The sequence below is a fragment of the Rhinolophus sinicus genome, chromosome 8 (assembly GCF_057876585.1).
Source record: "Rhinolophus sinicus isolate RSI-liver-muscle chromosome 8, RSI-T2T, whole genome shotgun sequence".
Classification (NCBI taxonomy): domain Eukaryota; kingdom Metazoa; phylum Chordata; class Mammalia; order Chiroptera; family Rhinolophidae; genus Rhinolophus; species Rhinolophus sinicus.
In genome coordinates this window covers 56119910-56145742 of record NC_142508.1, presented here as the reverse complement: position 1 = coordinate 56145742, position 25833 = coordinate 56119910, and positions in this window count along the sequence as shown.

Below are 25833 nucleotides of genomic sequence, written 5' to 3'. Positions count from 1 at the left end.
AAAGGCTTTTTCCCCCCCTCTTAATTTCTTTATAATAGGCATGATTAGTTAAAGCAAGGGTCAGTAAACTTTTTCTGTAAAGAACCAGAAGATAGTAAATATTTTAGGCTCTGCAGGCCATGTGGGCCTTGTCGCAACTACTTGTAGCCAGAAACAATATGTAAACGGTTGTGCACGGCCGCCTTCCAATAAAACTTTATTTCCAACTCAGGTGAGGGGTAAATTTTGGCCTGCAGGCCATAGTTTGCTGACCCCTGTTTTAAAGCATCAAAACCCAACTATGTGTTGGCTATAAGAAATGTGTCTTAAATATAAACATACAATAGATTAAAATTAAATAGATGCAAAAAGGTATGCCAGACAATCACAAAATTCTTGCAGCTATGGCAATATCAGACAAAGTAGACCTGGAGATAGTATTTCCAGAGACCAAAAGGGACATTTCACTATAAAGTAAAAGAATCAATTCGTCAAGAAGAGATATCAATCATAAACACAAACGTGGTTAATCACAGAGCTTCAAAGCACAGGGAGTGAAAAGTGGTTAGAAAGTCCTTCCTTCCAAAAACAAACAAACAAACAAACAAAAGAATCCGTCTGTTGGTCACTATCATCCTTGTGGCCTAACTAGATCCTCCATTCAGATGGTCTGACCAGAGCTGACTTCACATGTGGCTCCCAGGTGGACCTGTGCCTCAGGCTGGGCCAAGCAACATAGGATCCATTCAGAGTCGATGAGATTCAATCTGGGGCTTGAAGTTTTTTTTCTGAACCTTAGGGGAAAATAATGCAGTGTTCTTCTGGGGTAGCTGAGAAGCTGGAATGGCGCCACTGGCAGCCATCCTGCCTCTCCGAGAACAGAGCCAAGATAAAGAAAAGCAGAGTGGAGAGAATAGCCTTGATAGCATTATCTGAGTCTCTGGATCCAGCCTTGCCTAAAGTCATACATAACCTCTGACTTTTTCTGTCTCCTTAGCTAATCAACACCCTTTTGGGTTTAAGCTGGTTTAAGTTGAGAACTTTTGTCTTCTTTCAGAGAGCCCTGATTGACATATCATATTGACTCCCCTACAGACATACAGACACCAATATTCTATATGCTCATTCCCAAGGATTAGCTCCCCCACTGAAAAAAATCACTTTTATAGTGAATCTCAGTAATAAGAAGACAGCCAATGCCTCTGGGTGGGGTGGGAAATGATATTGAGATTCACTGTTATGTGTAAAATTCCTGGATTGTACCTGCTGTAGAAAGCAGTCTTTTGCTTCTCATTTCCACCTCTTCAAGTAGGGAAAGAGTGAAGTAAACAAAGATGAGTTGCAAGTTGAGGAATATAAGGCTCTTAAATTCCATGATTCAAGGAAGCCTCGGGGACAGCCAGTGAGATGGGGACCTGGTGTTTGGGGAGACGCTGCTAAGGGGCCACACTCCATGTCACAAGACGGGATAGAGGCAGATGGGGATTACAGCCCGAGCAGAATCCTAGTCTGCAGCTGGCAGCAAAGAGAACGGGCAGTGTTTTCAGAAATGCCCTTATGCATTTGGCCTTCATACAGCCTGGCAGCATCTCAGCTGACTAAGGCTGCAGGACAGAAGAGCCACCAGGAAAGACAAGGAAGCAAATTAACTCAAAGAGTCCTTGCTGCTTGTTTGGGGATTTATTTCCTGAAACATGGCGGCATCCAGGAGAAACACTACCTAAAGATGGGCGGGAGTGGGGAAGCAGAAATAGGGAACAGGCAATCCCTTCTTCCCTGCGTTCAGACGGGCAATGAAGCAGCCTCCATGTTTCATGCTTCATGATGGAGCATGAGATGGAAGAAGAGAAGTTGGAAACTCTTGGCAAATGTCCTTTGAGCAAGCACTTGTCTATGCCCTGGCCTTGATTCTATCGTTTCACTCCGCTTAATCTTGGAGCGCATTTCTGGGAGATAGTGCCATATGGGGGGTGCCTGGTCCCACAGATCCCTATGAGAGAAAGACAGAAAGGGAGGAGAGAGGGTGGAGACAGTGCGAGAGGGAAAGAGGAGAGTACAGAATCATGAATTCATTAGCCTATTCGTTTATTCATGCAGTAAATACATACTCAGTGAGTATTTTCTCTGCAGCGGGCAATGCAGGAGGAGTATGATGACTGCTCTGGTGCAGTAGCATTTCCTTTGCGTTCTTTGCAAATTGAACCCTTGACTTATGAAATGGCAGGCAACTATTAACGAAAATATTGGGGTATCTAGGATGCACCTTCCTCTTACATTTTAGGCCTGAGTAGACACCTAATGGAACAGGTCCTAAAATGAGCTTTTCCCCAAGAAAGAGTGTGGGGTCTCCCCAGCCATCCTGCTCAATCCCCTTCTCAACACTCGATCCCTTTCTCCTGTGCCCAGTAAGCCAGCTTCCTCAGCACAGCTCACCTCTGTGAATTTAATTCTCACTGCATCCTGAGGAGATAGGAACCATGCATTCACCTTTAACAGATGAAGTAACCAACACTCAGAGAGGGTAAAAGGCTGGCTTAGTGGTAAACCTGGAGATAAACTCATCTCTAGATGCACAGACACACCACTCACCAATGATAAAACCAATGGACCAGGAGCATCCACTGCTTGGAATAGCTCCAGGGAGGGTCCACACACATCCCCAAGATTTTTATCTAAAAAGGGACAAAAGCCTTCCATGGAGCTTTGATGGCAAAATTCTAAACCTCAGTGACTAGGTTGTAGAATATTAAAAAAAAAAAAAAAAAAAAAAAAAAAAAAAAAAAAAAGGACTCCCCAGTGTACCAGGAAATGATACATTTTGCCTCATTAATACAGGTTAAACTTTGCCTCTCTGTGCCTGAGCTTGCTTACCTGTAATATGGAGATAATAAAAATGCCCACCTCATAGGTTGATGAGGAAATCCCATGAGATGACCCTGGGAAAGTCCATGGTTTGTATAGGGCACCTCTGGCATTTTTCTTTATTGAATGCCATGCCAAAAGGGGTGAAAGGAATCATACGCATAGAATTTTCATTGCACACATTTGTTGTAACCAAATCAAAAAGCTTGTGTTGCCGATGGTCTGCCTACCATGAGGGACATCCCTGTGCCTGTCTCCTTCTGTCCTGAGACTGTAGTTGGAGAAGAAGCACAGGCAGCATTATGTTGAGTGGTGGGTCCCAGCCAAAGAAATCACTCGCTGTCATCCAGGGAAAGTGGCCTACCAGCCAAGAAATCAGGGAAATAAACATTCCACATAGCTTGGCCATGCCATTTTTCTGTCGATGGTTGTAGTTGATGGGGTGATGTGGGAATGGGTGATCCCCATGCTAGTAGCCTGCCTGAGCACCCCCAAAATTTTGATCCTTATTATCATTGCCACATATCTGTTGAATGCTTACAGCAGTCAGGCGCTTGCTAAATACTTGCATGATTCCATTTACGCCTCCCTTAAATTCCACATGGTCCAAACTACCAATGGGAAAACTGAATCAGAGAAGAGTTTAGAGAGCCTGTCCAAGGTCATGGACTTGAAAGTGGCAAAGCCTGGACGGCCAAATACACTGTCAAAGCCAATGTTCTGAATATCGCCCTATAGTCTCTCCCTGCCCCTTGGGCCAGAATTTCCGGTGCTGACGTAACCTTTCTTAGTCTTGACCAGCTCGTCCACCAACTTCTCGCTCTGCATGGCTGGGAGTGCCCACTTTCAGGAAGGGCCAGAGAGAAACCCAAGGCATCATTGGAAAGAACTGCTCCCTTATCAGATAACATCAAGTATTTATAATGTTGGTGTGTGTGAGAGAGAGAGAGAGAGAGAGAGCGAGACTGACTGATTAATGTTCAAGTTTGAACAAAGGTACATAAGAAAAAGTTGGAATTCACAGTGATACCCTTCAGAAGTGGGTCACCTTTAGGCGGGTAGCCAAAGCAGCTCCTCTGCAAAGCACTGTCATCACCTTTTGCAGATCAGTAACAGAGACTGCACATGTTCCTCCAATCTGTTCCAATCTCTGTGTTTTTAAATAAACTCTCTAAGTCAGGCCTTTTACGCCCTTCCTCCCCCAAACGCTTCCTAGTCATGAGCTCACAGGTGTTCGGCGGCACCCCTCATTTTCATTTGTCTTCCCGTTGCCAGCGGCAGTGCTGGTAATTCTCACTGCACCCGCTCCCATTAGGACTGTTCACCACACACTGGGCGCCGAGCTAAGGGCTTTACATGGACCGCCTCATTTATTTTTCCCACCGCTGCATAAGTTAAGTGTTACTCCTCTCATTTTACAGATCAAGAAACTGGAGCTCAGAGAAGCTAAATAATTTGCCCAAAACCACAGAGCTATTGAAGTGGCAAAGTGGAAACTTTGAACGTCTATCTGTCCAAATCCAAAGCCCATATGGCCAACTCTCTGCAAACGTAGGAAGACCTAAGAATACGCGACTGTCCCTTCACGTCTGGCGCTATAAGGACCTCACAGTAGCAGACTTCACGCACCCTCTCAGCACAGGAATCCAACTAGTTAAACAACTCTGATTTCTCTCTGGGAAGAAATACTCCTAATATCAAGGCTCTCCAATTACTCAGTGCAATTAAGTCCTGAGTGCTTGTTTGAACAATTAACCAAAATAATTATAAATGTATCTCTGTTACTACAATTGCATATTAACAAAGACTCAGGGCCAATTAATCATTACTCCATCAATATTTAATTTGCATAAACCTATTCTCTTTAAAGACTCCATGTTTGAGGTGACAGGGCTCCCTCATCGATTATGGAAATATCCCCATCCAACTTCCCTGAGGCCGTCAAAAGGAATAAAAGGGGTTGTCTGTTGTGGGCGGCTTAGCACCCTTACCCAGCCCTCCCAGGGACAGATAAGGAAGAGAACAAAAGGGAAGAGACACAGTGAATGCGCACTTCCCCACTGAAGAGGGACACACAGGACTCAGGTTACAGGGGTAATGGGCAGAGAGAGGGCGATGGGGGAGGAACTGGCATCTGAGCCTCCTTTGGAGTTATCCAAATTCACTCATTCATTCATTCATTCATTGAATAGATCCGTCAGCAAATATATTTTTCTGCTGTGTAACAGGCACTGGGGATACAATAGTGAAGGAGACTCTCCCTGCCCTCACTGAGGCAGACAGACAATTAACTAGATGTCACAGGGTGGGTTTTCCAGAAACAGAAGGTGAGACAGAGCTTGATATACAAGATGTTTATCAGGGTTCAACATCTGAAGAAGAAAGAGTAGATTTAGGCAGAGGGCGAAGTTGGGCTGTGATGCAGGTGTGAAAACGCCTCGGCTCACTGGGTGTGGCACTGGGGCAGCAATCAGCGGTCAGAATGGTCCTGAACCTGGTGAAAGGGCAGGCGTTTTCAGCCCTGCCTTGCTCAGTCACTGGACGGGGATAACAGGGTTCCCTGCAGCTGAAGGCAATCCCAATGTGCTGTCGCTGGGCCTGAAGTCCCTCCTCAAAGGGGATCTGGGCAGTGCATCCCCATGCCTACCACCCTGGAAAAGTGCTACAGAGGGTAAGAAAGCACTGAGGCAAAGGGAGAAGGGGCCCCTAACGCTGTCCCAAGGGGCAGGGAAGTCAGGATCAGTGGCTTGGAGGAGGTGACATGGAAGCTGAGATCTGAAAAATTAGCAGGTCTTAATCGGGCTAAGAGCATAAACAGTGTTTCAGGCAGAAGGAAGTGCCAAAGCTTAGGGCAAAGGGATGTGAATGAAAAAAGGGAAGAAAAAGAAGATTGGGCTGCAAACAGAGAGATAGGTGATTATTCAGTATGAATTTGGGGACTATTGCTGGGAACCTCTCAGAATCTCTCTCCTCCTCCCTGGTCAGGTTTCTGGGCTTCTCCATTTCTCTGGAGGAAGGCACGGGGAGACGGCGTCATGATAAAGGTGACATGCATGCAGCAAGGTCCCGACGCATTTAGCAACCTCTTTTCTGGACATGAGAGCCAGCTGTGCTGCTCGGGTTTTTTACATCTTATTGTAAATGGGCAACTCACTAAAAAACCCATAAAATATATAGACATATATGCCTATATATTTATATATTTGTGTGTTTGTATAAGAATTGAAAAAGCTAGGGACTGCAATGTATCAAAATGTTCACATCAGTTCCCTAATGTGTAGAGACTGGAGAAGGGTAGAGAGTCATTACTTATGTTTTAAATGTTATTTTTTTACTTGTTAAAACAAGCAGTTTGTAAACTGTAAAAAAAAAAAAAAAAAAAAAAAAAAAAAAAAAAAAGTAAATGCTTTTATAGCTTAGAACTAAAATTTTGCACATTTTCAATAATAAACCGTTGGGATTTTGTATATTGCTGTTTTAATTTGCTATGCATCCGTGCCCATGTCTTCAGAAATCTGGGGTCCAGCATTTCATTCAGCAAGCAGTCGCCGAGCCCTCCTGGGTGCCCTGGATATTGCCAAGAGGCAAGGGAGACAGACTCCTGATCTCCAAGAGTTTAAAAGTCTTACTGCAGGGACAGAATATCACAGAATAAAAAGCAAATCATTGATATTAGTCAGACAATAATGAGAGATAAAAAGGAGCTATGGATAAGAGGAGAAAGTGACCAGTGCTGAAAAAAGCAGGTGACTTCAGAAATTTACTTATTAAACGTCTTCTTTTTTATCCCCTTGACAAATGGCAGCGAGTGCTTGCATTGTTATATGTGTAGAATGAATAGGAGAAGGGCTGGAAAAGGAAGTCATCCTGATGTGTCCAGGTAAGTGCTACCAGGTGGCCGCATGGGGACAGCAGTCTCCATTCAGGCGAGGAGAGCTCCTACCATAACAAAGGCCTCAACTTAAACAGCCTGGACACCTCAAACACAAGGATAAAAATAGACGCCCCAGAAGGATTTAGTGAAAATAAAATGAAAGGTGAGAGCCCCAGAGGCAACCCTGAATTTGCTGGAGAGGCAAATTGAAGTGCAATTTGATGGACCCCAAGGTCAAGGGCAGGAAGCTTTATTGGAATCGAGACCTTAGGAAGAGGGCAGCTTGACCTGGCCCCAGGGTGGACAGGAGGATATGAGAACCAGCTGACAATAATGATTATAACAAGGGTCGGGCTTCACTCAGTGCTCACAGATGCTTCGAGAAACTCTTAGTCTTGCAAAACAACAAACCTGCCTGACTCAGGAAAGGCAAAGGGAACATTTTGCGCAAAATACTATTCCAGCTCTACCATCAAGAAGTACCCTCTAAATCAGGGGTGTCCAAACTTTTTTCAACGTTTTTTACCAAGGGCCGTATGCAGTAAAATACACAAACAGCTGGGCCACTCACTTGAGGTGAAGTACGTATTACCTTACCTGGTTTATTTAAGTAAACTAAATATATTTTTGGAATTTGCTGCGGGCCAATTAACAATGGATTGTGGACCACAGTTGGCCCAGCGGGCCATAGTTTGGACACCCCTGCTCTAAATGATTCCTTCCACTTATGGCCCTGCAGCAGGCATGGCAAGGACAATCTTAGAAAACTCTGGCTTGACACAAACACGTCTGGATAAGCAGGATGGCTGGCCTACTGTATACACGGCATCAGTTATAAGGCTACTCCACTCCAGGCACCCAGGCATAAGGACACACAAGAATTCCTGCTGTTGAAAAACACATGATCCAGTGGGCGAAGACCATGAGCTAAACCCGTGATTCTTTAACCTGGTTGTTAATGTCAAATAGTGGGGGACTGATTCCAGGCCCTACCCCCAGCCCCCAAGACCTGTTGAATTGGAATTTCTGCGGGAGGAGCCCAGGAATCATTTAAAAGAGAAGGTTCTCTAGGTGGTGCTATTAACGGGCTGGGTTGGCGGGAAAGATGCAGTATTTTTTTTCAGAGAGCGCATCTCCCTGGTTAACCTTTTCCTAGCAGAACACCTTGGTTCCTAATACTCAAACTTCACAGAATGCAAATTATTTCTCAATAGAACATTATGCCACCAATGTTTATCAGGAAAAACATACAGTTACATCCCCGATGCAATATTTTTAAAATAATGTGCAAATAAAGAATTGAGTGACCTTCCAAATATGATCAGTGGAATGTCAGAGGGACACGTAGATATTTTAAAGAGCTCACTGAGCATCAACACACGGCACCTGTGTCTCAGACGCAGCTGCAGCAGGAAGTGCTAAGTTGCCCTGCAGACAAGAAAGCTGAAGGATAACATCCATATTAGCAGGTGGTGTTCAGAAGCCAAGTTCTCAGCACTTTACATTCTGACACGATAGCTTGTTACATATGTAGGTAGGTGTGTTACCGAGTCTTAGTTAGGATTTAAGACACTTAAGGGTTTAGGTGTTGACGTGTAATGCCATATAATTTTTTCTATTTAAAATAATGGGACTCAGGCCTTCTGTTAACATGTTCAGGCAGAGTGTCTGAGGTTTGGGTATGGATTATTGGTGGCAAGTGGAAGATGCTTATAATTCACCTCCAGTGTGGGGGCTCACAGTCCCTAGGAACCTTATTTAATTCGGGGAGGGATAAACTCTGGCTGCGTGTACCTGGGGAGCCACCACAAAGACCATGACAGTGGCACTCGGCCTCAGCAGATAGGGATGGGTTTTTGAGGCTGAGAAGAGGACAGGAGGAAGAAGATTGAACTTCAGGAGGAGGGAGAGTGCCATGAGAAGGTAGAGACTTTTCAAAGAGCTCGGTGTTTTCTAGGGAACAGGATTCAGTATCTGGAGCTTACAGTGTCTATGATCCAGTGAAGAAGGGACTGAAAAAGGAGGGCGAGACTGTGAATCCATTCATTCATTCACAGGCATATAGCACATGTTTAATGAGCACCTACTATGCGCCAGGCACTGTGCAAGGCACTGAAGATATAGAAGGGAAGAAAACAGACAAGCAAAAAAGCCTAAAGAAAACTATTTCATCTCAGTTTACATCCAGTGGCAGAGAAAGACATTAAATGAAAGAAATTAAATGCATCGGTATTTCATTTCAATGATGGTATGTAGTACTACAAAGACATACTTTGAAGGGATATAACGGGCAGAGAAACCTTAACTGGTTTGCAGGGAAGGATTATAGGTGATTTCTCTGAGGGTCTAATTTTTAAGCTGGAATCTGAGGGATGAGTCCCAGCCTATCTTTACATGGAATACAGAGCCATCCAAACATTTTAAATGAGTTATGGTTTGGGTGGGCATGGGAAATATCTCCTATTTATCCATTTGGGCAGATTTTAACACCCAGAAGGTAAGAATTGATTGCCAAGGAACACAAGAGATGTGTTTAAGACAGAGCAGAGAGATGGGAGAGAGGCACAGAAAGTGGGACCGTTCATGCACAGCGAGACACACACTGAGGCAGTTTCTATGGTGGCTATGGCTCAGCCAGTGCCCTTGGACCAGAGCTCTCCAGCTGTGGCCAGCAGAGGCCTCCAGCAACATGAGGTCTGGATTCAAGGACAAGCTACATGGAACACAATGGACTGGTGAAGATTTTTATTTCTGGAAAAAATTAGTATTACACCATGGAAGGCAGCTCAGAGTAGGTTCATTCTGCCCTTCCTCCTAGAAAGTACAGGTGGTTTCGATTTGACCGTGGAGAATAAGAACAAACCACATAGGTGGTGTTTGCCCACGGTGCCCGGCCCCCAAAAGTCCATCAAAGCCTGTCAGTGTCCGCAAACTGCATAAAGATGTAGGACTGGCTTGTTCATTCAACCATTTATTCCACAGTTCTTTTCTGAATATCCACTATGTGCAAGGAACTGTGCCAGGAAAGGATGGGAGGAAAGACACCCGAGGAAGTGTGTACTGCACATGCAAAGGCCCTGAGGCTGCAGGAGCATGACCAGTAGGAGAGACCTAAAGAAGACCACTGTGGCTCAAGGGCCAAGAACCAAGGAGAGTGAGCTTTCAGATAAGTGGGGAGTGAAATGGGGCAGGGCCTGGAAGACCATCCCACGAACAACGAGGTGATATGGAAGGGTTTTCAGCAGCAAGACGTTCAATGAGATTTGTTTCCAAAAGATCATTCTAGCTGCACCACGAACAGGTCAGAAGGTAGACTGAGTGCTTGTGGTAAAGCCCAGGAGTTGAGACATATTCACCCATAGCACCAAGAGTTGACCGAGTTCAGACTAGGGCAAAGCTATTCAAAGCCTAGTTTTCAGCCAGAAGCGTCAGGTAACGTCTGGGACCTTGAGAAGTGCACATTTCCAGGCCCACCCTATACCTGCTGAATCAGAGTTGCTGGGAGTGGGGCCCAGGAATCTGTGTTTTAATCGAATCGCCAGGTGATTCTTAAACATATCTGAAGTTTGAGAAGCGCTGGATCAGGGTAGCAGTGACAAGGAGAAAGGAGGGTGCCTGGAGATATATTTTGAAAAGGTGAATGAGTTAATGAATCAACAAAGAATGGTAAATAAATTCTGATAAATCCATATTATGGCACTATTAAGAAGAATTAGATGATGCATACACATGAGGAAAGATACTTTTGATGGATTATAAAGTAAAAAAACAAAACAAAATGTTGAATAAAGAGTATAATATCCCATTAAAGTACAGAGGGTGCCAAAAAAATGTACACACATTTTAAGAAAGGAAAAATAAAACTGTATTAAAATTGTAATACTCGATATAGACCGATAACAAAAGATAAATACAAGTCGTGTGTCTACATATTTTTGGCACTCCTGGTACATAGGCTCACATGCCTACAGTTTATGCATTTGTATGTTTATGTAAGAATAGAAAAAGCTATAGAACACTGTACATTGGGTATTAACATCAGTTTCCTAGTGAGTAGAGACTGGTGGAGGGTAGGGAGTGATTTACATTTTAATATCATTTTTCTTGCTATCTACATGTCAAAATAAGCATTTTATAACTTAGAACTAAAAGCACATTTACAACGACACAGTCTATAAACATGCTCCCCGATAATTCCAATGCAACTAGCACAGCGCTGTGCGCAAACTGAGATGAGGGACCCCCAGCACAGAGCACACCGACCTTGGAATCAAGCGATTTTCATTCCGCATTTTGTTCTGCCCCTGATTCCTAGCTGCTTCCCCTCTTGTGAGATAAGCCAACGGCATTGAACCTGTATCTTCAAACCTATCCCTTGTCACCACCAAGGACTCATTTTTGTTAAGTTACTTTTTATCTTTACAGTTCCTGGTTTTGGAGACATGGTCACCAAACTAAAGCCCTTTATTCACTCAGGGCCTCTGCTCTCATCAAATGTAGAATTTCTACTAAGCCTTTTAGACTATCAAAATCGACCTGAGGCCCTGTTTGGGGGTCTACAGGACAGGAGGATACCTAGGATCCTTTTTAGTCAACCATATGCTCAATTGCAAGGCTGTGATTTTTCTTAGAACTTTTCCACGAGAAGCATGGTCACCAGCAAAGGGGAAATGGACCATCACTGGGCTCCATGCTCTGTGCTCATGGGGGTATGGCCAACATGACAAAAGCCCACAGAGGCACTTAGCTGTCCCCGAAGCATCAGTGTCAGGGGGCTGGGGTGGGGGAGCCTTTGAGTGCAAGCAGCATTCTCGGCTCAAAAGAGCCAACTATGCTGATTCAAAAAAAAAAAAAAAAAAAAAAAAACATTTTCAAAAATGCCTGTGGGTAAATTTGAGCTGCCCACAGCTCCCCAGGGGCATCTCGAACTTGCTGTCGAGCCATTTCTGTGGATTTCAGTCAAATTCTAATTTTAGTGTTCATTAAACACGGGTAATTCCCCAGCCGGTCCCTGCCTCACCTCGTACACAGAGTGCGTCGGCAATATAGGTCACCAAGGCTTCGAAAATACTCCCACATCAAAGAGAAACCTTTTCATTATGAGTATTAACTTTATAAATAATGATGAACTTGAAAAGTTTTCCAAAGCTGCGGGGCGGGTGTGAAGAGAGCTGGCAGCCTCCTTGTGAACAGTTGCTTGAGTGTGGCTTGTCATCCGGTGACTGTTCACACGGTATTGTGTTCAGGGGGGTGGCATGGAGATGCGTCTGCATCTATCGCTCCATTTGGACGGCTGTTTATTTCGATGGATAAAGCAGGGACACAACTGGAGTGCACAATGTTGGAAAAACACACACAGTCATACACACGTGCACGCACACGGACACACATCCATCGTGGGTATGACACATCTAGAGAACACAGACTGTTTAGAACAACATTCAGTGTCTTCCGATTGATATAAGGTAAAGGCCAAATTTGTTATCATAGCTCTATCAGTTAATATCTTTTAAGCGGAAAGTCACAAAACGATTATGTGGAGGTGAGAGCCTAAGAATAGTTGGCTCTGATCCTCAGGCTCACAGCCTCCTAAACAATTCGACTGCTGCCGTGCCAGACGTCACTTTCTTACACAAAGGCATCCATTTGGTTGACACGTCTTCATCCTATGATCAACTGTCACATTAGGCACCACTCAGAAATAGCTTCTCCTTGTTCATACCTTTACATATGCTGTTTCCTATGACTGAAGAGTCTCTCCCTTTGCTCTCTGCGTAGGTAACGCCCATCCATTTCAGGACCCAGTGCAGACATCAGCTCCTGGGAGCATCCTCCCGGCATACACTACCTGTCCCTCTCACTTCACTTGCTACTCTCAAAGCATTTCTCCATCCTCAATGCAACTGCCCATTTATCTATTCCCCCTTGGAGACTGTGAGCTCAAGCAGGCAGTAGCTGTGCCCTGTTTGTCTCTGGTTGCTGTGTGCTTTGCTCAGGGCCTGGCTTGTCCATATCTGTTGACTGAACGGACAAGAACCAGAAGAGAATTGCTAAGGGCCACCCTGAACTCAGAAAATCAAATCACTCTCTGTCGGAGGCACAGAGTCACCAGGGCACCACCCAGAAAGGCGAATCCTGCAGACCTTGTTTCCAGTAACCTTGTCCGGGACGCTACAGAATGGCTCCAAGAGGTTATTAGCTCGTCCCTTAAGTCCCAGTCTAATGGCAGGACTTCACAGAACACAGGCGTTTCGCCTTATACTCTGGGACTGTGGTGGGGATAGGTGGCAATCAGAGTGGACGCAGTAGGAGGTTTCGTCTTTTTCTCCATTGGCATCCCCTTGTCAGTTTCCAAGAAAGGGCCTGGTTCTGCGGCTGGGAGTGGGGCACATCCGTAGGTGGCAGCAGGCCCAAGGTGTTGGAGCTCTTCCCAAAGGGTGGCTGGCCCAGGGCCTAGTGGCTCCTGGCAAGTGAGGAGGAGCAGGGGGAGGGGACACTTCCCGCTTCTCACTCCTGGCCTCCTGAAGCTGCCAAGGCCAAGTCCAGACAAGCAGAATTCAACTCTCCGAAAGAGCATGAGGCTGGTGTGAGCAAGGCCAGAAGAGTCTGGGGTATGAGAAATAATGGCTTCTAACCTGGAACGGAGGTGGGCAAGCAGTATGACACCACAGTATGACCAAATCTCTCAGCCCCAAGATGGCGGCACTGGAAAAAACCCAAACTGTCTGGCGTTTAATCCTTGCTCGGCCACTTCTTGCTACAGGAGGAAATTAATTAACCTCTCTGGGCCTCAGTCTTTTCATCACTCGAACTGGGATAATCATAGTCCCCACCTGCCATATAGGTGGTTATGAAGATGGAGTGAATTACTATCTTTAAGAGCTTAAAACAATGCCTGGCACATAGTACATGCTGGATAAATAAAATATAAATAATGAAGTGAGATAATTCGCAAAAACACTAGGGAGGAGATAAACACAGATCATCCAGTTTATCCGCCTTTGGGTGTTAGGTTCTGTCCACATAGCACAAGGTGAAGCGGAGAGTTGGAAGCCACAACTAGTTAAACTGGTTAATTAAACCGGGTAAAGGATGAAAGAAAGAAAACCACTGAGCATGTCAAGTTAGTATCTAATCTTTGTTCCCTTTTCCCAATACTGACAGTAGTCTGTTCCGTAATATAATTCAAAACAAATCAATCCAGATGTTTCACTTGAGCCAGATATCCAAGTGTTTGCCATTTGAAGGTTATTGCCATGGACGGGCTAGAAAGGGATCGAAATTGTGGTGTCCAAGGATCACCTATGAGCTCAACCAAACCTAAACGACAGCACAGGGTCCAGAGCTCACCTGGTAAACCTACAACCACCCACTCAGGGGCTGAACTCTGGACAAAAGACTCCCCTCCAAGATGAGATGCATAGAAAGGGGGAAAGAACATGTTCTTCCCCCCAAAATATAAACTCAAACCATTACCGTCTTGCTCTTTTGATCAGCATCTGTTACTAATATAGAAAACACATTTCACCTTGGGCCTTTGTCCAAGCATATAAGTGCGGGTTGCTCCAATATTCTCCAGCCCCTTGGATCCTACCAGTCCTGGAGTTAATATTGTTTACGGGCTGCTGGTTTCCTTTGATTATTTTTATTGACGTTCAGTGCTTATGAATCAGCAGACTGAGGGCACCTCTGGAGCCAGGAGAACTGCCAGCAGATGCCGACCTGCTTCCCTTTCTCTGCTGAGAGGACCCAGATCCCAGCGCAGAGTGCCTCAGCAAGCCCACAGGTGCCTCGTTGAATAGGCACAGAGGCCAGCCACTATTGGGAGGAAGCATGGCGAGCTCGGGGGTAGAGGAAAGGCACCTAACCAGCCACATCTGTCATCATCCCCCATATGGACTCAATGCTGCTCCAGCCGCTACCTGTGCTCCATCTGGCCCACCATGTTCTCCTCTAATTCACTCCAGGGCTCTGTGCGTGTTGTTCCCTCCCGCTGCCCAGGGTGGTCTTTTCCCATCTCTCCGTGGAGAATCGTCATTCTGAAAGACTCTGCTCCGGCTGTACCTTGACCTCTTCTGAACTCTCACTCTCCACTCCTGCAGTACCCTAAGCCTGCCTCTCTTTTAACCCAGGGTTAAAGGCTCCTAATTTTCCATGCTTTTGCTTCCAGCTCTGAGGTCTTTGCAGACAGAAACCTGCCTTCATCCCTTTGAATAGCTCTGCTCTGGTCTAAACTCAGTCAACTCTGGGTGCAAAGAGCCACTCATCTACCTTCTTATCCATTCATGGTGCAACTAGAATAATCTTTTGGAAACAAATCTCATTGAACTTCTTGCTGCTGATTCATTTATGATTTTCATTCAGTATCATTCATGATTTTAGTATCATTTATGATTTTAGAAGAGAAAATTAAAATATTTGGAAGATATAAAACTATAAATATCACATTTTTTAATTCAGCTTTGATCAAAATCAAATTTAAAACAGGTCACAGCTAACTCTGACAGATTATGAATTTTTGTTTATTGATACAAAGCTGTGAGAATATGATACACTATAAACTATTACGTTCTATAATATAAAGATAGAAACTGGGAAAGAACCAGATACCTTAAATATATCCAGAATATAAATATTAGCCAGTGTGGGGTACAAGTCCTTTCCTGTAAGAAGTACATTTTTAACATTTAAAAAAATTGAATTTTTTCAATTTTTGTTTGAAGCTAGTTTGTTTGAAGCTCTAAAATAAGATTCTACTTTAACTTCAATTGTTTGTTGTTATAAAATGTTATGCTTGAGACAATGACTTTTATAATGGAGTATTTCTATTTACTCATTATGTTTTTAGGGAACTGAATTTTAGTTTGCTCATGAAATATATCCATGAACGTAGTGAAGTTATAATTTTCTCAACCAATATAAAAACAGTCCATATTCTCATGGAGTTATGAAACAAATGAAATGAAGCAACAGAAAATACCTCTTTCCTAACTTGTACAAATTATGGTACAAGGGAAAATAAATGACACGATAACATTTTAAAATAGCACTGCATCTTGACTTTCTCCTTATCAATATGCAGAATAACAGAACAACAGATAAATCAAAATGAGGAACTCATACATTAGCACATGCTATCAAATGATTAGTGGAGAATATTGACTCTTCCATAGTATTATAAGATACAAATGAAATAAAATGAAAATAACCATTGAAAGATATAATATATATAAAATCACCATCATCTGCAGAGTAAAAGAAATTCCAGATTCTGCACGAGTTCACTTTAATGAGAAATAATATCTGTTGTTACATAACAACCCCAACACACAGTGGTTTAAAACCACCACTGGGTATTATTACTGACAACTCCAGGGGATGGCTGGATGGCTCTGGTGATGTGGGCTGTCTGAGCCCAGATCTCAGCCTGACTAGCTGCTCATGCCTCTGTGATTAGTTGGCAGAGTCTGGTGGACAAAGACAATCCTATTTATCAGGCTGGCAGTTGGCTACTTGTCTGCTAAGGAAATAGGGTGATAGTGCCACGTGTCTCACATCATCCAGCAGGCTAGTCCAGGCCTCTACAAATGACAGTAACAGGATTCAGAGAGAGAGAGCGCGCGTGAGCAGAAGCATGCAAAACCTCCCATGTCACATTGTCACTCCCACACCATTCTGTTGGCCGAAGCAAGTCTCAAGGCTCCACCTCTGGATGGGAGGAGCTGCAAAGTCATGTTGCAAAGGGCACAGACACGAGGAAGGGTGGAGAATTGGGGACTTTGTGACTGATTTTTGCAAGCTACCTCCCATAACTGGGGAGAAAATAATGAGAGAAGGGAATATAGTTCCCTCTTCTTGGAATTGATAAAAAAATTATACTATTTATATGGAATTATATTAACTACACAAAATTAAGACAGGCACACTATAAAATATGGTAGGCCTCATATTTGTAAAGGAAAATATATTAAAAACCCATAAATAAATAAGAAAAGGATCACTACTCATTTAAAAATTGGGCAAGTGATATGACAAGGCAATTGATAAAAGAAATGTAATTGCTGAACCTGAAACATGTCTAAGCTTATTAATAACTACATAATTACAATTAAAAAATACTCATAAATATATATACTCATATACTCATAAATATATATATAAACATACATATATACAAATATATGCATATATTTATATACTTTTTATAAAAATATATAAATGTGTGAACATATTCTAAAAACATATATACTTTTTATAAAAATATACAAATTTACGAATGCATTCTAAATACATTAAATGGATACAACTTTGCCTCCCAAATTTGCAGAGATTTTCTTAAAATGGAAATTCCTGCTGTTCTAGGAGTACAGTTATTCTTATATACCACCAGAGGAAACGTAAATTAAAGTAAGTTTTCTGGAGGCTAATTTGTTAACAGGTATCAAAATCTTCAGAAATTGGTATGCTCTCTGACAAAGCATGGTAGGAAATAAATAAGACATCCATCACAACTTCGCTGCAGGGATGTCCTGCAGAGTGTTTTATATAGAAGAGTAAACCATTACAAAGAACCTGAATGACCAACCAAAGGAAGTGAATAAATAAATTACAGTATAGCTATATACCAGAATACTTTTCGACCATTAAAATTATGTTGAGGATGAAAGGTCCATGAAAGAGGTTCATGATATGAGAACTGAAAACATGTTATACACCAGGTGATCTTTTTGTATATACATCCACCAACCAGGAAAAGCATAAACACTAAGGTATAAATGAAACTGTACTTTTAAAATTCTTCTTTTGTGTTTATTTTCTCATTTTGCTAAAATGATTTTATATTCTCTTATCAGAAAATTAAGTTATTTAAGAGTCAAACAGCATATTGTTAAAATATTTGCAGCAGATATGATAAATGAGGGCTCAAGGTTTTCTGTGTATAAACAAGATAAACAACTAATGAAGAAACAATCAACTTTAATGGTGAGGAAATGCGCGCAAATTTTAACATTACCTAAGATAGTTTAAAAAATTCTGGTAGGATTATAAATTTGTACAACCCTTCCAGAGAGTAACTTCCCATGAATCAGGAACCTTTAAATGTAAGTCACAGAGCTGTGAAAATATTACAGGAAAGTATGATGGAATTTGTAAATGATCTCAGGATGGAGAAAGTCTCCCTAAACAAGACAAAATATAGTATAGATGCCAAAATAAAAAAAACCGACACACATGTCTACACAAAAATTAAAAATTTTGTGTGACAATAGACCTCATAACTATGTTGAAAGACCATCAACAGATTGACACACAGGGTGAGCCTTCCAGCCATGGCTGAAGGAGGAGATTGGCAAAGCATTTCCCTAAAAGCAACTCTACAGCGGAGGAAAAAATTGACAAAAGCAAACATTTCAGTGTCCTGGAAATCACTGAAGGCATACAACAATCTGAAGAGTGGTTATGTTTGTAAAACTGCTAGACTTTCGCTAAGAACAGTGGGACTCTGCAGCATTCTGGCCTGGGATTGCAACACTCACTCAGCGCCATCACCACCACCATGGGGTTATTGCCCCTCTGCCAGCTAGGTTGGTTGAGGTTGTGGGCAGGGGTAGCTATGAGGAGTGGCAGCTTCACACACCTACCAGGGCAATGCCCAAGCCCAGTGGTGCTATCAGTGGAAGTAATGAGCTTGGAGGCAGGGAGGGTAGATGGCATTACTTGATGGAGGTGCTCTTGTTTGGGGGCAGCGTATTTCCTGGCTGAGGTTGCACACATACAGCAGGCACTGGAGAAGACACAAATATGGTACATCCCTCCAGTGGGACACTATCCAGCAAGAAAAAGAAATGAAGTCCTGTTACACGCTACAACATGCATCCATTGTGAAAAACCATTACACTAAGTGAAAGAAGCCAGATGGAAAAAAACTATACAGTGTATGATTCCGTTTGCTATGAAAAGACCAGAAAACACACATTTACTGAGACAGAAAACAGGTTGGGGGACGGGAATGTGAATTAACTGCACATGGGCACAAGAGAAATTCTGGGCTGGTGGAAAAGGTCTAAAACGGTTGTACAACGCTATACATTTACCAAAGAATCCTTGAATTGTATCCTTATAATGATTGAATTGTATGGTACATAAATTATACCTAAATACCTGTTTAAAAAAAGAGATGGGGAGATAATATGTGCAGCCTACCTGACAAAAGGGTAATATCCATCACATCAAGGTCAACAACTCAAAAGAAGACTGAACTATGCGGAAAACAGGCAGTTCACCAAAGAACTATCTACCAGTAGCCACTTAGGAAAGGTGTCCAATTCACCTAGAAATCAGGGGAATGCAAGTTAAAACAATGAGATCGCATGACCTCTTTTCGTCTTCTCAATGGCCTGGTTGTTCCCGCTTTATAGATTGGAAACAGAAGCTCGCAGAGTTTCAGCAGCTTGTCCAAATACATCCCTTCCATTAGTGAGTAGACGTGCTCCGTTAACTTTTACGGTTCTGCCTCCCTAGTCCCAGTAACTATCATTATTCCTAGGCCAACAGATATGTGTATAGCTCAGATATTGAGATGTCACAGACTGTGATGGGCCGGGCGAGGCTCACTTAGTTCAGTCATGCGCTCTATTAGGCATTTGTATTATTCCTACTAACGCCTAAGGGTCCACCAGGGCCCATTACGGGTTTTCTGTTTTTCTCTTCATGGGTAGACATTGAGATTTCATTAACGCCAGTTTATCACCAGAACCCCAAGTCTAGCTGGTGTCGCCATGGTTTGTGGGAGAAGCCACACTCTGTGAGTGCCTTGTTAGGTGCAGATTTTGGAGGTTCCCCCCAACCTGCACCTTCAGCTCCCAGACATCCAGGACCACTGGCTGGCATGAGAGCCAGTGTGTATGGCACCCCCAACATCTGGCCCCAGCACAGCCTGTTCAAGCCCCACCTGGGAGTCAAAAAGCCTCCGTTACTGCCCCAGCCACGAAACGCATTCACCTGGAGCCCCTCAGTAGCTCCGTCATCTCTTGTGCTTCAGCCTCCTCTTTTGTAAACTTGGCCCCACCAATCTTGTTGCACTTGGAGAGAATCGGAAGAGGGGGTGAGTCTGAACGAGCTTAAGAAACTAACACAGACACAAGCTTCCCTAGAGACAGGGCCTGGCTTAACACGCATGGAGTAGGAATCTAGCCTTGGGCTCTACAAGTTTTAGTAAACCACATCGACCTGGGCTTCAAAAAAACAGACCAAACCCAAAGACACCTAGAGCAAAAACACCCGGCATTCGAAATAAAAGGAAAGGCCTCCTTACCTTAACAAAAGCCTCTACTCCCAGGGCTTTGCTCTCAGGATGTCGGGTCCCTCCACATTCACCCACAGGAGACTGCAGAGCATGGGAAGGAAGAGAGAGCCTCAGTATCTAGGACCCAAGTGAAGCGATCAACGTCCTGACTTCCCATGACCGCAAGCGCGCACCAGGTGGAATGAAACCCACAGGGTGATACTGAATCACAATCACCTGGGCACCACCATGCTCAGCACTAAAAGCTCCCCCAGGTAATTCTGATGTGCCCTAACGTGTGAGGGCCACTGCCATAGCACAGAGGATCGCAGACGTGTGTCCCAGAATCATCTGAGAAGCTACTACAGGGCAGGGGTCAGGGTCCTTGAAATATGACAGCATCTGGGTCTTTGTATTTTTGCCAGATTCTCCAGGTGATCCTGATATAACCCAAACTTAAGAACCAGTGCAGTAGGAGACTGGCAATTCAACCTTCTGTGGAAGGTAGGTTACCTGTGCAGTAACTGGCATGCAGCAGCTGTTGAATAAATGATAACTTATTTACCTGGCACAAGATGCAAGAGAAGAGGATTCTGGGCAATTTAGGACTTCTAGAAAGGTCCACAGAGACTATGATTAGTTCCCCCATCTGGCCCTAGCCCCATGGAATAACTGTAGATATCAACAATTTAACAATATGCCTTATGAGCTCACTCATGTTGGGGGAGAGGGGAGGAGAAAGAGAGGGGCTACTTACCTACTTACTAGAACATTCCCCTGCAAAACTGACTGTCCAGTGCCTGTCTCAAAGGAATTTGTAATGAAATTTTCAAAAAGCAGGGATGAGCCAAAACCTGGTTTGTGTCAGCAGAAAGTAAAGCTTCTTATCACCCTCAGGGTTACCCAACACACTGTGCACTAATTATTCAAGAATACAATGGGGTGGGGTGACTCAAAAATCACTCATTCACTCCAGGAATTTAGAGGGTTGAACGAGTTATGTAAGTATCAGGACACTGCCGAACATATAAGCAAGAGTGAGCACCATATGAGGGTTGGCTATTATTCTGATTCATTTAGTTTCTCAAGAGGAATGGCCCTTTGCTGCATGCTGGAGGTGCAGACGTGAAAATCCCACTCCTGCCCTCAAGGAGCTTGCAGGCAGGTAAAGGAGCAGGGCAGCTGAAGCAGTTCCTACAGTCCCACGTGGTTGGTCTCCAGAACAAGGATGATGAATAATAAGGGGGGTATGCAGAGGCTGGCGTTGAAGCCAAATTGTACCAGAGAGTTATTTGGTGGGAGAAGGGGGGTGAGGTGTCTCAGAAGCTCTCCTGGATATCTAATCAGAGTTCCCAAAGCTGAGCTTGCCATTTACATGTAAATTTTCAAAATGCAGTTTCCCTGGCCCCATCCCTGGAGATTCAGAGTCCCTAAGTCTGTGAAGCGTCCCAGAATTTTCCATTTGTAATTTCCCTAGGAGATTGCAATCATCAGCCAGGCGTGGTAGCTGCTGGCCTAGGAGAGAAAAATTAGTAAGAGAAAGGCAGGAAGGGAATTCCTGGGTGAAGAGAGGAGTGGATGGAGGTTGGCGGGTTGTGGGGGTTGTAGTGTCCTAGTCACTTTCAGCTTGCATCCTAGATGCCCTCACCTCAGGATAAGTCAGAGCCCTTTACCCGTTGCTCGTCTCTGCCATTTCTCTCTGCACTTTTCCTTCAAAGATCTTCCCCCAGTTTGGAACTGAATTATTATTTAAGTGTATTGGTTTGTATGTCATCTCACCCACTAGATATTAAGCTAGCTCCATGAATGTAAGGATCTTACCTGATTCTTCATCCCCGGATGGCCAGCACTTAGCACAGTGACTGGCATGTAGTAGGAACTCAATAAATTTGTTGCATAATAAATTAATTGGATGACTGCACATAGTTGGGTGTGGATAGTTCAGATATATCTGAATTTGTTTAATTAGAGTCATGGACTTCCACCTCCAAATCATTGTCCAGCTCAAGTCTCAGATTTTTTGCCTCCCTAAAATTTTTTTCCACCATTTTTCACTTCTCTGAGGCTGGTGTTTCTTCAAAATAAATTCTCTGTGTGTCTGAACATGCTTCACATGCTTGATCTTAGTCAAGTGTACCATTGAACTCCACCTTCCTAGATGGCCTTTGGGTTGCAGGTCAAATCTAAATTTGATTGGTGAATTCTTCAGTTACATTTGAGGCAAGCCTGAAAAAAGAGCACACAGCCCTCTTGTCAACAAATTTCCCTCTCCGGATCATGAAAAATGTGGACTGTACATGAAAAACTCAGAAAAAAATGAAAAACATAAATTGATATAAGGCTTCAAAATATGCATTTCAAAACCCAATGAGATCCATATTTCATCTGGACTGTGAATGATCCCAAGAGTACATTAAATATTGCCATGAACTCAGAGCATTGACAGATAATTGGGGAATCAGAATGTGGAATTTTAAAGGAATTCCGGTCCAGGAACTGCAGGCCCAGATGTTAGTGTCACTTAAATAGAAAGTGCAGGTAAAAGTAATTACAGTGAAAACAGACCTGTGTTACGAAACTTCACCTAAATACTACTGTGTTTCCCCAAAAATAAGACCTAGCCTGACCATCAGCACTAATGCGTCTTTTGGAGCAAAAATTAATATAAGACCCCGGTATTATATTATATTATATTATATTATATTATATTATATTATATTATATTATATTATATTATATTATATTATATTATATAAGACCCGGTCTCATAGTAAAATAAGACTGGGTCTTATATTAATTTTTGCTCCAAAACATGCATTAGAGCTGATGGTCCAGCTAGGTCTTATTTTCGGGGAAACATGGTATCACACACCAATGTTAAAAACCAGTTCTCTCCTTCATCCATTCAATAAAATTTTTAATGAGCATCTTCTATTTGCCAAGCACTGTTGTAAATCCTGGGAATATGGCAGTGAACCAAAACTGACAAAAATTCCTGCATTTATGAAGCTTAGCTTCTCATGGGAGGACACATAATAAACAAATAAGTAACTCTATAATATGATGGGTGGTGAAAAGTGCTATGAAAATAAAACAAAGCAGAGCCAGGAGCCAGAGAATGTCAGAGGTGGGGTACCATTTGAAATAGAGTGGACAGAGCTAGCCTCAGGGAAAAGTAAGCTTTGATTCAAGATCAGGAGGGGAGGGGCTGAGTCTCATGGATTAATGGCGGAAGAACACTCCAGAACAGAGGGAATGATGTGTGCTAAGTTTTCAAGGTGGAAACATCCTTGAAAGCAAGGAGATCGCCTGGGTGGCTGAACCAGAGTGAGTGAGATGAGGAGAGAAAAGCAGAGGTGAGCGGGGAATGAGGAGGGGTAGGGGTGGAAAGGCAGAGACCGGCAGAATACAGAGAGCCTTTCAGTCTTAGGTAAAGACTGGCTAATATTCTCTGTGAAACAGAAAAGTTAACAAGAGTTTGAGAAGCTAAAGACCAAGATTAAACAAACTTTCATCTCACATAATCAGAAAGATGGTTTGAAGATGGCTAATGACTGAGCAGGGCACCAAATGCCCTCTGATATAATTGAAAGCCATCTAAACTCTTTGGTATCCCACCACCAAGAGTTAGCCCCCACAGTCTGGAAATACAGCACAACACTATTGCTCCTTCCCACTGTACCCCTCGAATTCAAAAGCGGGTACTGGTCCACTTGAGAATATACTTCTTCCGCCAAGAAATGAGAGAAATTGACACTTCCAGATATGAAATGGGTTCCCTGTTATTTTTAGGGCTTGGACAGCTGAAGCCACTGAACTCAAAAGTGCTCCCTTGATCAAAGAGTCCTGAAAGGATTCCCCAGCTCTGAGAGCTGTATCTCTAATAGGATTATGCCCGAATTAAAAGACAGAACCATTTATAACTTAGGGCACTCTCTGGCTTTGAAGTTTGCCTCAACAAATGATCCATTTTTATATAAACCAGAGCTGGAAAATGACAAGGAAACCTGCAACTATTCCCAAATGGAGCACTTTGTACAAGATAATCAGGAGAGAAGAAACATTTGAAAGAACATTCTGGATCTGCCTTTGAGCAAATGATAACATAAAAGAGAAAATGTTTTTTTCTCTCCTGAAGCATTTGACAAGACTGAGGTCTTTTTTCTTTATTATTCATAAACAAAGAGTGTCCAGTGGCCTCAAATGTGTGCGTGGTGGGGGGGCATGCGTGAGCACACATGTTTAAATGAGCTCAGCGCAAACTCTCTTCTGGTCTTTGTTAAGACAACATGTATCAGGTACATATAGGGTGGCAGGTAGAGAGAGGTTAATAAAACATGGTTTTTTTCCCCCTCAAATTGCTCACAGAAAGAAGAGGAAGAAAAGGGGAGGAAAAGGAAGGGGGAGGGGGGAAGGGAGGGGGCAGCAGCAGGGAGGAGGGAGGAACAGTATTCCCTTCCCCTGACTTGGTGCTAGGCCATGTAACTTGCTTTGGCCAATAAAATGTTCTTTTTGGCCAAAGTCATTCTCCCTACATCTTCAGCCATTTCCTTTACATTAGAGAACAGCATTCTAGTGACAGACTAACAAAATTGCAGGAAAAGTCAATAGGACCTTTTGACCAGGAAAAAAATTAAAATATAAAACAATGTTCCATAGCTCAAGTCCCTTCTGACACAGCCCTATGGGTCTGACAGATCCAACTGCAGAAAAGATTTATTTTTTAACTTAAATGTAAGGGCTTCTTTGGCTCAGGAACAACTCGTCTCTCTTTAACTTATCAGGAACCCCAGTGATAAAATAAGACCACAATGTCCCAAAATGTAAAATGCATCTACTCAGATAGTTTACAAATTGTATATTAGTTTGCATTGAATTTCGTTTCCTAGTTAGATTTCCTTTTGGCTGCACCAGAGCTAGAGCAATGTGATGCCAGAACCACCAGACAATTTTGTGAAGCAATCCATCAGTCCAAAAGGAAAGCCTGTCCACTCCCTCACTCCAGAGCTTCTAGAACTTTCTGTGAAGAGATACTGGGACTGAGCTTTAGTGACAGAGCGAAGTGGTTGTTTTTACACAGTGGTTGAGATTGTGCATCCTCGGAGAGGTCAGAGAAGGAAAGAAACCTGGCTGAGGGGTGCACATGTTGTGTTAAGTGTGTGCTCACCACATTCACGTGCGCGAGTTACCTTATTGAATGCTCACAATAATTCTGTGAGATATACATTGTCCCATTTTTATAAATTAGAAAACAGAGACTTGGAGAACTTCAAGAAAACTTAAGCAGAAATTACTCAACTAGTAAGTAAGAACAAATATTTGAGAACTTTAGCAACCCTAATTCTCACGTGGCATTTCATTAAAGCATACTATTTCCTAATTGAAAAAATAAAATCATATATATAAATGATAAACCTCTAAGTATTCCTTTGTTTTGTGTACCTAAACTAATACAAAAAAGGAAGGAAGGAAGGAAGGAAGGAAGGAAGGAAGGAAGGAAGGAAGGAAAGAAGGAAGGAAGGAAGAAGCAACACCATGCACAGAAAAAAAAGAAAAGAAAAAAGAAAATCATAATTTAGGAGTGAAAAAATTGTTTCTGTTGAATTTTTGGAGTTGGTGAATAGGAGATTGTATAATATAAGATGCTTTTAGCTGCATGTAAGAAAAAAATCACTTAAAAGTGGCTTAAATAATGAGGTGTGTTTATGCCAAATAACAGCATCCAAAAGCATGGTGAGTCTGGGGATGGTTAATTTAGGGACAGGGCGTGAACACAGCATAGATCCTCCACTTGCGTACCCTTGTCAGGCATTACGCATCAACCACCATATTC